This window comes from Antechinus flavipes, chromosome 3, assembly GCF_016432865.1.
Source record: "Antechinus flavipes isolate AdamAnt ecotype Samford, QLD, Australia chromosome 3, AdamAnt_v2, whole genome shotgun sequence".
NCBI lineage: Eukaryota > Metazoa > Chordata > Mammalia > Dasyuromorphia > Dasyuridae > Antechinus > Antechinus flavipes.
Genome location: NC_067400.1, coordinates 511,442,149 through 511,449,454, shown reverse-complemented (window position 1 = coordinate 511,449,454; position 7,306 = coordinate 511,442,149). Strand labels below are relative to the sequence as shown.

General features: G+C 33.4%; 1 pseudogene; it reads left to right on the top strand.

The window, feature by feature from the left end:
- The first annotated feature begins 848 nt into the window (after positions 1–848).
- Positions 849–7,306, top strand: part of LOC127557362 (NXPE family member 1-like) — a 119,568-nt pseudogene continuing 113,110 nt past the window's right edge.

Here is a 7,306-nt window from a genome sequence, read left to right as displayed (position 1 = left end):
AACCTTGGGTTAGAGGAGTATAATCTTTAACAGGGCTAGGTCCAAATTTCCTGTTTACTTGCAACTCTACTGACTTCTATGCTTTCAATAGAATTATTTTATCTAATACTATAAAATCAATTAACATTAGATGAGATATATTTGATATCTATAAACAAGTTATAGGTAAATTAAATTTGAAATTTAACACAAAGAAATTTAGAATAAATTTGATTGCTAGAATATGTAAGTCCCATTCCACTAAGAGTATATATAATGGAAAGATTTGCTTCCTTAAAAGAAGGACATATAGATCAATTCTGATGGACCTGACCCTCTTCAGCAATGAAATGAACCAAATCAGTTCCAATGGAGCAGTAATGAACTGAACCAGCTACACCCAGCAGAAGAACGGGTTAAAATTTCAAGAAAATATACATGCTTAGAAAATTATTAACCTGGGAAGAATATTTTATGTAACGGCATTTCAATAAATTAAAAAAGGCAAAAAACAAGTAATTTTAATATGACAATATAAGTTGAGCATGATGTGATCCAAAATCTTTACATGCTCTGTTTCTTACTAGACTGGGATTGGCTTTCTTATTTAACCAAGGTTAACACTGATAGATTGGGGATGGTAACCTGTTAGTTACCTGTAGTAGGGGTTAGCCTGAGGGAATCAGGGAGGAGATACACTCTTTTTAGTCATAGTATTTTCTAAGCCCCTGCCAGTGTCATTTATACAAATCAGAGGCAACAGCAACATTAACTCTCAAACATGAATCATCTGCTAAATAAGAAGGTACAAGTAGAAAATAAAAATGCAATAATCCACTCACAACATTCTCCCAATACCAATACGTGTAATGTCTGTGGGAGAAAGTGGGTACCACCTACACCTGAGGCACGTGAGCAAAGAAACCCAGGCGCCCCGGCAACTTCCGGTTAGACCGAATTTAGCCAATCGCTTTTAAGGAGACTAAGTGTCATTCATTTTCTAACTAAGCCTTTCTGCTTTCACTCTTAAATAAAGCTATCTATTACTCTTTTTTTAAAAAATTAATTAATTTATTTAATTATTTACTTATTTGTTTATTTAATTATTTTTTCTTTTCTTTCTTTCTTTTCTTTTCTTTTCTTTCTTTCTTTCCTTCTTTCCTTCTTTCTTTCTTTCTTTCTTTCTTTCTTTCTTTTCTTTCTTTCTTTCTTTCTTTTCTTTCTTTCCTTCTTCTTTCTTTCTTTCTTTCTTTCCTTCTTCTTTCTTCTTTCTTTCTTTCTTTCTTTCTTTCTTTCTTTCTTTCTTTCTTCTTTCTTTCTTCTTTCTTTCTTTCTTTCTTTCCTTCCTTCCTTCCTTCCTTCCTTCCTTCCTTCCTTCCTTCCTTCCTTCCTTCCTTCCTTCCTTCTTTCTTTCTTTCTTCTTTCTTTCCTTCTTCCTTCCTTCCTTCCTTCCTTCCTTCCTTCCTTCCTTCCTTCCTTCCTTCCTTCCTTCTTTCTTTCTTTCTTCTTCTTTCTTTCTTTCTTTCTTTCTTTCTTTCTTTCTTTCTTTCTTTCTTTCTTTCTTCTTTCTTTCTTCTTTCTTTCTTTCTTTTCTTTCTTTCTTTCTTTCTTCTTCTTTCTTTCTGTTTTTAAATAACTTTTTATTGACAGAACCCATGCCAGGGTAATTTTTTACAGCATTATCCCTTGCACTCACTTCTGTTCCGATTTTTCCCTCCCTCCCTCCACCCCTCCCCCAGATGGCAAGCAATATCTATTACTCTTGAATCACTGGCTCTCCGTTACGATTTTAGTAAAACAGCAGCATTATACTTTTACAGTGACAAAAACATTCCCAACCGGGAGAAATGAAAATTCTCTGGCTCTGTGGGGAGGGGGTGAAAGGAATATCTCCCTTTCAAACCAGACAAGAGCAGTAGAAAGCAACACCATCAAGACCTTGAAGGGTCCCCCCTTTACCTCCCACCAATAGAGGGCGATAGAGGCCAATACTGATTCTTGCCGCTTCAGATTCTACTTTCTGCAATTAGCTTCCAGCAGCTCCTGCACTCTCCTCCAATCAAAGCAACCCCTGAAGAGCCTGAAGCTTCAGTTGGCTCTCTGAGCCCTACGCTCATTTCAAACAGCAGGGGGCAGTCAAGGCTTTCAGCTTCTCTCCAGGCAGCTGCCATGTAGTGGTCTCATTCTTCTGATCTCTGGCTACTCATTCTCTATATTCATCTTGTCATTTCTAGCTTCTAATGCTTCACATCAGGAGCATAAGTAGTGCTCCATCTCTAATGCAGGTTTAAAAAAAAACTCGAAGCCCACAGTCCTCTCATGTAACGTACACACACCCTCCCCAATATGCAATTTCCCCCTAGCTCGCAAGCAAGTATATAATTCCTTAGTTCCCAGTTCTATTCTGAAACGATCGGATAAATTAACTGATGGACAATAATGCCATTTTTACCTCAGTTCAAAAAAATTCTTTTAATATATCTGGCTGTCCATTTTATTTCAGGTGCTCAGAACTTTTCTTACTCCAGGACCATTGTTCTGCTCCTTTTGGGCAAATAAAATGTCTGGAGTTGTGAGAGAAAGTGCCTTGTATTCTCTCCCCATTGTAGGTGCTACACAAATAAATCTTTTTTAATTGGTTGACTTTCTAATTACAGATCACAGAATCAGACCAAGACAATATAGTCATGATGGGGTACTTCCGTGATTTAGGAGGACTTTGGGAATCGGATTTTAAAGAAAAGCATAGAATTATCTATATAAAATACAGTGAATTTGCTTGTTTTTGTTGGATTTTGTTAAAGAATAATAGAATAAGAAAGTTTACAGTCCTGAAAACATCATTAACAAACATAGGGAGATATAGAAGATGATCGTTTAAATTTAAAATTGTAACTAAAAGTAAAGGTGAATTGACTCAATTGCCTAGTAAAAAAAAAAAGAATAAAATAAAGTTTACTGAATGGATTTTAAAATATAGAACACAGCAGTATTTTCCCCAAAGGAATTACATCTAATGCAAACGGACTTAGATTAATTAAAGTGGAATACTCCATGGGTTCTAACATTTAATCAAGAAATACCTGGCCCAGATAAAGTTGAATTCAAACCAGCAAATTTTAAGAAACATAGACAAAGAACACAAAGAACAAGAATCTTACAATGTTAAATGTTTGTGCTTTAAATAATACAACAGTTAAATTTAGAATTGGATTCATATTTGCAAGATGAAACCCCATGATGACAATGATGATGATGATGATGATGAAGATAATTAGTAAAGAGTGGAAGATTTTAACAATTTAGTACAGAAGTTAGAATTACCAGATGTGTGGTAGAAATTAATTGGAAAAATATAATTGGAATTACCAGATGTGTGGTAGAAATTAATTGGAAAAGACAGGGAATTTATTCATGGAATTCATTAAAATTGATCACATACCGGACCCCAGGAAATATTTAATAAATTCAAAGAGGGAGAAATACTACTTAAAATAATATTCTGAAACCATAATGTGAATCCACAAGATATTTACGTGAAAACTGAAAAATAGTTTAATTAAAGATAGTTGAGTCAAAATAGAAAATGAGAAATGACAAAACATTTAAAAGAGACAGAATATATAAACATTAGACATAGAAAAATCTGGAACATAAAATGATTATGAGAAGCAAATTAAAAATAATGAACATTCATATGAGAAATTAAATAAAGCATTGTTTTATAGCTAGACATTTTAAAAAGCAACAAAATTTAAAAAAAAAAAGGAAGATAGAAAGATCATAAAAAATATGACCAAAATAATCAACTGGAAGATGAAAACTTTGAATTGATAATAAAGCAAATCATTATTTTTTAATGATAATAAAATTAACATCATTAAAAATCTTAATTTTAAAATAGTAAAAAACAACAAAAATTGTAAATAAGAAATGACAAATGATAGTAAATGCAAAAATAAATTAAACATTGTTTCTGGAGGCTATGGCTATATGATAATTAATAGGGAAGTTAAGTGGAAATGAGTACTTAGAACACTACATAATGCTAAAATTGACAAGCATCAGCAATAATGTAAATAAATGGGCTTAATTTTTAAATTTATTTATTGCACTAAATACAAAATAAGAAAAAAAATAGAAGAAAAAGAAAAGGAAAATAAAGCAAAATAGAACAGAACATTATCATGTACTCAGCAGAACATCAAGGAGAATTCAAAATATATAACAATAAATTTTCATTTCAAGAAAGCATGTATAACAGAAGAAATTATATTCATGAGTGTCTTTCCTTATTTCTTTGTAGGTTATTCTTTTTTTTTTTTTTCCTGCTGCACACTTTATTGCTTTATTCTTTTTTTCCCCTTGTCATTCCTTTTCCTCTCACTTCCCCAAGCAGGCTACAGTGAAGCACAGATATATTGATATATACACACAGACACATACAAATATACATATACATTCACACACACCCATTGACCACAAACATATACATATCTCTATAGAGAGAGAGCTATATACATACATGCCTATATACACATACATACACACACAAACATTTACCCATATGTAAACATGCATCTAAAATAATATTAGTACAACAGACATAAATGTAGATCTCTCTTGATTGAATCTTTAAATTTGAGTTTGTCTAAAATCAATGATTACCAACCCTACTTTTTTTCTAATAAATTCTATTCCTGATCCTTGTGATAGTGTTTATGTATTATATCTCATTCTTTCCTATCCCTGTTAATTCTTCTACTTTAATTCTGTTCCTTAACTTGCCTTTCTATTACTTAATCTCCTCCCACCCATGGATCCTTCCCTTCTCTTCTTCCCCCATCCTTTGTTTCCCCTCCCACTTATTTCTTTATAGTTTTTGAAGAGTGTTATACCCTTTGTAATATATATATAACCTTTCAAAATTTAATGGCCCAGAATTTAGAGATGTGGGGTGCCAGATATTCAGATACCTCCCTATTTAACCCATTTCTTATGTGAACGGTTTGCAGAACTACAAATCCTTCTTCCCTTTGTAATGCCTCAGTGTCTACTCTTCCTTTGCACCTATTTTTACCTCTCCCTGGACAGTTTTTCTTTTTAGTGTCAGATCATACTCAACTCTGCCCCAATCTTTCTTTTGAGCTACCCAATTGCTGATATCAATCTTAAACATATGGTATACATTTCCATGTAAAAAACATAAATAATTTATCCATGTTAAATTCCTTGAAATTGATCTTTGATATTGGGTCTCATATATTAAATTTTCTATTAAGTTCAAATTTGGGTGAAAATCTTGCAAATTTGTGAATTCATTGAAGTTAATTTTTTTCATTCAATATTATGGGTAATTTTGCTGGATATGATAATTTTAGTTTCAGGTCTAGTTCTTTTGATTGCTGGTATATATGATTCCAGGACCTATGGCTTTTTATTGTGGCTGCTGCTAAGCTCTGTACAATTTTGATTGTAGCTCCAGCATATTTGAATTTTTTTTTCTTATTTCTTGCAAATTTTTCTCTTTGATCTGGGGGTTTCAAAATTTGGCAATAATATTTTTATGTGTTTTCCACAGAGAATCTCTTTGATGCACTGATTGATGGATTTTTTTCCCTCATGTTCTATTATGTTCTGTCCCTCCAGAGCAATTTTCTGGGATTATATCTTGCATTGTTGTGTTGAGCTTCTTTTTTTGATCACAACTTTCAAGTAGTCTAATTATTCTTATATTTTCTTTTCTTGATGTAGTCTTCAGATCTGTTATTTTTCTTATGTTTCGTACTCGGTACTATTTTTTCACTTACTGACTTCCACTTGCCTAACTTCTACTTGCTCAATTTTAATTTTTAAAGAATTATTTTCTTCTTTAAGACTCTCTGAAAAAAAGAGTTTTTCTAGTTTAACTTTTTTCATAATCTTGTTTTTCTTGGATTTTTTTTTTTTTTTTTAGTTTTTCTTCAATCTCATTTCATTTTTAAAGTCTGTTTTGAGGCTTATAAATTCTCTCTGGTCAGGGAACCATTTAGTGTTATTCTTGGGGATAGAAGCTTTTCTTTACCTCAGTGTCCTCTTCTGAACATGAAGTCACCTTCCCTATTCCCATAGTAACTTCATATGGCTGGATTTTTTCTTTATTTTTTTAAGAGAACTATTAGTGTAAGTACCTCCGATCATAGAGTGGAAGATGGTGCCTCTAACTTCACTTCAGCTCTCTCCTCTGACTTAGAATCCCAAACCAAAAACTCTTCCTTCCTACAAGTGTCCACAGCCAGCAGTATCTCTGCTCCACTGCCTCTGTACTCACTGGGTGCACTGGTTGCTTTTAGCTTAGGGCAATATCTCAGCAGCACAGCCAGACCTTGCATTCTGAATCATCTGAAGTCCCTCAGTTTTTCCATACTCATACCCTCCACCCCACATGCAGTCCATAGGTGAAACTCCCTGTGGTTGGAGCTGAGGCTCCTGACAAATCCAGCTAGCCCCAGGGTCCCCATTTGCTGTTTCTTTGGAGCTAGCCTAGAAATATTTGCACTTCAAACCCAGTTCTTCCCCAAGTTCTCTTGATCTTTTATCAGTCTGTGTTTACCCTGAGGTACAAATTTGTTCTATTTGTAGGAAAGATCTGGGTAACTTAAAATCTACTAACCTACTCTACCAGTTTCCCAGAAGTTAAGTGAAATGAATACTTAGAACAATATATAAAGCTAAAATTGGCATCTAATAAGCCTTAATGAAAATACATAGGCTTCTCATTTTTGTCTGATATATGACACAGTAAAGTTATATATGCAAAATATTTATTTCAGAATCATGCAATCTTGTAGTACAACCATGCACAAAAGAATACTTCACTGTAATATATCCAATAAGTGCCCTTCCTTGACACTTTTAATGCAGGAGAAACCCTTCACCTTTCCATGAAGTCTTTATCATTTTGGGACAGTTTTCATTGTTAGAAAATTATTTCTAATGTCAAGCCAAAATTTACTTCTTTACAACTTCTACCCATTGTTCTTGATTCTACCCTCTGGAGAACAAATAAAGCAAGTCTTATTCCTTTTCTGTATACATTCTTTCAAGTACTCAAAGACAGGTATAGTATTACCTTAGTCCTGTTTCTCTCTTCTCCAGTCTACCTATGTCCAGTATTTTTTTAAATTGAATCAAATATAATTTGACCTCAAGGCTTTTTATTGTCTTGATTATTCTTTGGACACTCTCTAGTTTGCCAGTGTGCTTAAACTATACAACCTAGACCCAAACCAGTATTCCAAAAGAGGACTTCTGAGGGCAGTGGATAAGCAGAGCTGGGTCCTTCTGC